Source organism: Hyla sarda, unplaced genomic scaffold, assembly GCF_029499605.1.
Source record: "Hyla sarda isolate aHylSar1 unplaced genomic scaffold, aHylSar1.hap1 scaffold_739, whole genome shotgun sequence".
Taxonomy (NCBI): domain Eukaryota; kingdom Metazoa; phylum Chordata; class Amphibia; order Anura; family Hylidae; genus Hyla; species Hyla sarda.
Window position 1 is genome coordinate 6,173 of NW_026610761.1, and position 5,492 is coordinate 11,664.

The window sequence follows — 5,492 nt, forward strand, 5'->3', positions numbered from 1 at the left end:
GGGTGGTGCACTGTACCCGAAGATACTGCCATATCGGGTCAATGCATAGGGCGACGGAAGCAAGCTTCGAAATCGGCCCCCGTTCTCAAAAATCCATTTAATATATGGTCCCCAGATAGGGGACGTATCAGATATTAAACTGATAAGAACAGATTTTTTTTTTTTTTTTTTTTCCTCAGTTACAGACTATTGTTCAAGCGATCATCAGGTCACCTACCAAAACTCATCACTTCTAAACAAAGTCTGAAAAAACATCATGCGGAAAAATATCTCAATAAGAAAACTATAAGAGAAGCACAAATTCAAAACCTTGATCAGGATACTTACAACTTTCTCCATTCCTTGTATCTCCAAATCTTTTCAGCCTCTTCCTCTCCCATTCTCTTCTTGTCAAATAGAAAAATAATAAACAACCTTCCAAAAAAAAGTCTCTTCAACTCCCTTGGAGAAATACACACATTTTTAAAAACAAGCAGGTTTCTAGAATCCCATAAAACTTCTTTAAAAACAGAAAATACAATCCAGCTTTCACGTGTGTCCTCTCTCCTGCTAAAATCCTGACCAATAAAAATCTTCTCAAAATTAAAATCAACATATCCCGTGATTGCAGAAAAAAACCTCTGTAGAAGCATAAAAAATTCTCTTGCATAAAAACAGTTCCAAAATAAGTGCACTGTATCCTCCCTGCCTCCACAACCCTCTCTTGGACATTTCTCACTCACTCTTATTCCTCGTCCATTCAGGAAAGCTCTGGTTGGGAGGCAGCCATGAAAAGTCATCCAGTTTACATCTCTCTGTCTATTCGATAATCCTCTAACATTAAAAAGATTCCAGATCTTCACAGACTGAGCAGTAGTGCAGAATGGTACTTCATATAATCTCTCATTTTTTCTTATTTCATTTTCAATTTTCTTTTTCTCAGGTTTTCCCAGGGAACTCAAACCAAATTGATCACTGAAAGACCTGAGAACCACATAGAAGGTAGGTATAACTTGCGCTATTGGTCTCCTCAGATCCTTCTCACACCAGCCCCATTTGGAAAACAACCATCCTGCCAAATACCTGCTCATGTCTGCCACCCAATTATTACACTGAGACACTTTATAAATTAAAAGAAAGTAATGAGTCTTTAAAAACAGATTAATATCCGGGAAATTATATCCGCCTTTCTTCACGCTCTTCATCACTTCCTCCCTCTTCATCTTTTCCATCTTTGAACCCCAGAAAAAAATAAACAACTTCCTTGTCATCCTTCTGGTCCATAATTTGCCGGGTGGGAAAACCATTGCAGTATATAATAGTAGTGGCAAAATTACTGCCTTTAAAATCAGAACTTTACCTTTAAGGGACAAGTTTCTCAATTTCCAAAAAGATAATTTCTTCTCTATCTTCTCCTCCAACTTCTCATAACTTTTCCCTCCTTTTAGATTTTTTTCAAAAACAACCCCTAACACTTCAATATCTTCCTTCTCATCCACGCCATCCACCACCACTTTTCCTTGCTTTCCAAAATTACTCAATTGGCACTTCCCCCAATTGACTTTCATACCAGCAATACAACAAAAAATCTTTACATGCAAATTCACTCTATTAAGATCAGCTGGGAAGTGCAAGTAAAAACCACATCATCCATGTAACTTAAAACCTTCAAATTCCTTCCATTACTTCCCGGGATAAAAAACACCACTCACACATTTGTCCTTCTGTACATTTTTTGAGCAAGGCCTCAATGACACAAATGAATAAAATTGGGGAGAGTGGGCATCCCTGTCGTACTCCTGATAAAATATTAAAACCCGGCCCCACATGTCCATTGACTAAAATCTGACTTGTTGCCCCATAATAAAAACTTTTAATCACAAACAGTAGCTTCTCAGGAATACCCATATGCTTTAAAACCATAAACATAAAATCATGAGCAACTCTGTCATAAGCTTTTTCAAAATCAATGGATTCCACAAAAAGTGCATTCTTATTAAAATTACTATAATAAATAGAGTCTCTTAAAACTAATAAATTATCAGTTATTCTCCTATTTGGCACTGCACAAACTTGGTATTCTCCAACAAGGTGCTCACTATGTCACTCATCCTGTTCGCACAATCTTTGCAATGATCTTATAATCTGTATTCAATAATGTGATCGGCCTCCAGTTTTTCAAATCTCTTTCATCACCTGTCTTATGTATCAAGGTAATAACTCCTTTCTTCATAGACTCCGCTAAAATACCTGAGTTAAAAAACATATTGCACCACCCGTGTAAAATCTTGCTTTAAAATATGCCAAAAAACTGAATAAAACTCAAAGGGGAGGCCATCACAGCCCGGTGTCTCCCTTTCGCTGTCTTGTCCAGAGCCTGCTTGATCTCCCCTTCACAAACTTCCTCAATTAAAAATGCACTTTTTCCTTCAGGGACATTATTCTCTAAAATATTACAATAATCATTCATCTCCGTCTCACTGCTCTGCTCTTATTACTAAAAAGTGTTTCATAAAATCTGCCAATCTCCTTCACCATCTCATCACCAACAACTTCCCCTGTAGGAGTTAAAACAGACTTAAAAACACCCCTAGCATTAAAACATTTTTTAAAGAAATATCTTGTACATTGTTCATTTTCCTCCAAATGTTGAACTTTGGATTTAAAAACAATATTTCTACCTCTTTCCAACAACCTGTTCTTCATCTCAATTTTCACACTTCTCAATTTCCTCCTCCACCTCCACACCAACATGTTTAAACTTTAAAGAGAGTTTCTAAACGTGAGATAAGCCTTTCATAACCCCTCCTCTTTTCTTGTGCCCTCCTTATGCAAATGAACTTAAAATACTTAGCAAACTCACTTTTTGCCCAATCCCACCAAGCTAAAACATTACTAAAAACAGATTGTTTAGAAGTACAAGATAAAAAAAAAATCTTTAAAACCGGCCATTACTTCTTCATCTTCTAATTAGACTTACATTTAATTTCCAGAGCCCTCTACCAAAATGAAAGGACTCTGCAATACTTATTTCTGCCGACACCATCTTATGATCTGAGAAAGTTGACATCATTTGATTGCACCGGACCACCTTAATCCCCTCAGAGACAAGAATGTAATCAATCCGGGATTTACAGCGGCCACTATCTGATATATAGGTGTATCTTTCATCAGTGCTAACCATCAGTCCCACATCAGAATAATGTAAGTCTTGAAATAATTTGGTTTAAAACATTTGAAGTAATATCAGTTCTAACCTTAGGCAGAGCTCTCACGATCATTGACGGATCTAATGCAGTTAAAATCACCAACAATAATAGTACCATCACGACCAGGAATAAAAAGTTTAAGAGACTCTAAAAATAACACACGTGCCTGTTTTTCTGCTGGCGCATATACATTAAAAAACTCTCATTCTCTGGCTTAAAACTCAAAATTTAAAACCATACAACGACCTGGTACTAAAACTTGGCAATTTAAAACTTAATGTCCCTGTTACACAATAAAATCCCCACACCTTCATTTTTATTCTCTGTGCATGTAGACCAAAAAGACTGCCCCTCTCTTCCATTCATCTACATAAGGTGCAGACTTAATTGGCACACTCCTGTAAACAAAATATATCTCCCTTCACATTCTCCAAAAAATTCAAAAACTGCTGCTCTTCTGATAGTTGTTCCTATACTCCGAACATTAAGAGTAGCCACAACCCAATGCCATTAAAAAGGAAAGAAGGCAATCCATTTTCTTAACATCCATTTTAACTAGAAGTTAGTATTCTGACCTTCAAACCTTCCTTAGCAGCAATCCCATAGCAATCAGGCGACCCCACTTGAGAGTCCCTGTCCATCATTTTCTCACCTCCATACACAGGATCCGTCTGATCCCCTGACCAACTCCCTTTCTTACACCTTTTTACTTTTACCTTGAAAGCCTCCATTTGCATCTTCATCTTCATCTTCCCCCTCCTCCTCCTCCTTCTCCTCCTCTTCAGATGTTACATTCTCCTCCCCACTAATCACCCTCTGCCCAGGTGTTAGGGATCTCTCACTCTCATTCTCCTGAAACTCCATCCCCTCCTCCTCCCCCACCACTAGGGTTTTGGGCATTCAAAATTCTCAATTGTTTCTTCACATGGGGGAACCTCCCTACACACAGTCTCCACACTCTCCACCACTTTCTCTTTTTTCCCTTTACGTGCTTTCTTCTTACTGACCTCAGTAAACTCTTCACCAACACCAGTCTCCTCCACAATGCACACCAGTGGTAGTTCACCCTCCTCCCCTTTTCCAGATTTTTCCTGAGTATTCATGTGCTGCACTGTCACACCTGCTGCACTCCCTTTTACAGAGTTCTCGTCAATCACCTGAGTCACCTCAGCATTCACACCAAAAACACGTGGAAATGGCCTTTCTCCTCTTTCCTCTCTTCTATTTCCTGCTGGCGTCAGCATAGCTCATTTTTCTTTCTATACCATAAGCTGCATCCTCTAGCCAAATGCTCCTCACTACCACAGATATCACGACGTTTTCTTCTCAGTACATTCACCCGAGTTGTGACCTGATTTCCCACAATTCCTGCAGCATACTCCTTGCTCAGGGCAAGACTCCTGTACATGTCCATAAGCGTGACAACGTCTACAGTACTGCAACTGTCCTTCATAAAAACAAAAACCTCTTTCTCCTCCAATAGAAAATACCTGTGGTATACTCTTTCCTTCCCTCTTCCATTCCATTCGTCCTTTTTAAATTTTACAACAAATTTCCTTTTACAATTAAAGTACCCATGTCTGTTCTTGAGTCTTCCAAGAAATTTAACTTCATCACAATATCGGTACAAAAAATTGGTCACCATCTCATCCGAAACCGTTCGGGTTGTACATATGGACTATAACAACCTTAGACATATTCATGAATAATGGCTCCACTTTCACCATTACTCATTATAGCTGGCTCATTCCTCCTCTTCATCACTTCTAAGTCCATGTAGACCCTCTGGCAAACCTCAGAATCATAAAAGGTTATATCGTAAATCCCTTGCCTAGGGAAGTCTTGCATAGCGATTACATGCCAATACCTGAAGGTACTGGAGCTTGCGAAGAATCTCCAGCACAACTTGATCCAATCCAATCGTCCCCCCGGTGTTCGCCAGGAACGTAAATTCGCACCGTATCCTCGAGTCCTCGAGTCCTCTCTTCCGCTCATTTTTGCAGGTTAAGATACCCACTATCGCAACCCAGTAACAATCCAGGGCCCCCCGCAAAAGAGGGCCCCGATCACCACCCCTTCCGACTCCTACCCTGCCCGGTAAACCGCACAGGATCGAAGCCAAAAGGCCGAGAAGCGATAACCGTGAAAGGGGCGGGCCCAACAAGGTGCCCTTCATGGGCACTATCACTGCTTGCTGTCAGGGAGGCTGCCAGACAATTTTCCATGCACACTCTGGGCTGGGGGCAGTCAACCACCAGTACACACAGCAGAACCTAAACCCATACCATTATTGCTAAGCAGCAA

The 5,492-nt window shown here is 39.9% G+C and overlaps 1 pseudogene; it reads right to left on the minus strand.

The window, feature by feature from the left end:
• LOC130344923 (U2 spliceosomal RNA) lies at positions 1 to 202 on the minus strand (annotated as a pseudogene).
• Between the last annotated feature and the right edge of the window lie 5,290 nt (positions 203 to 5,492).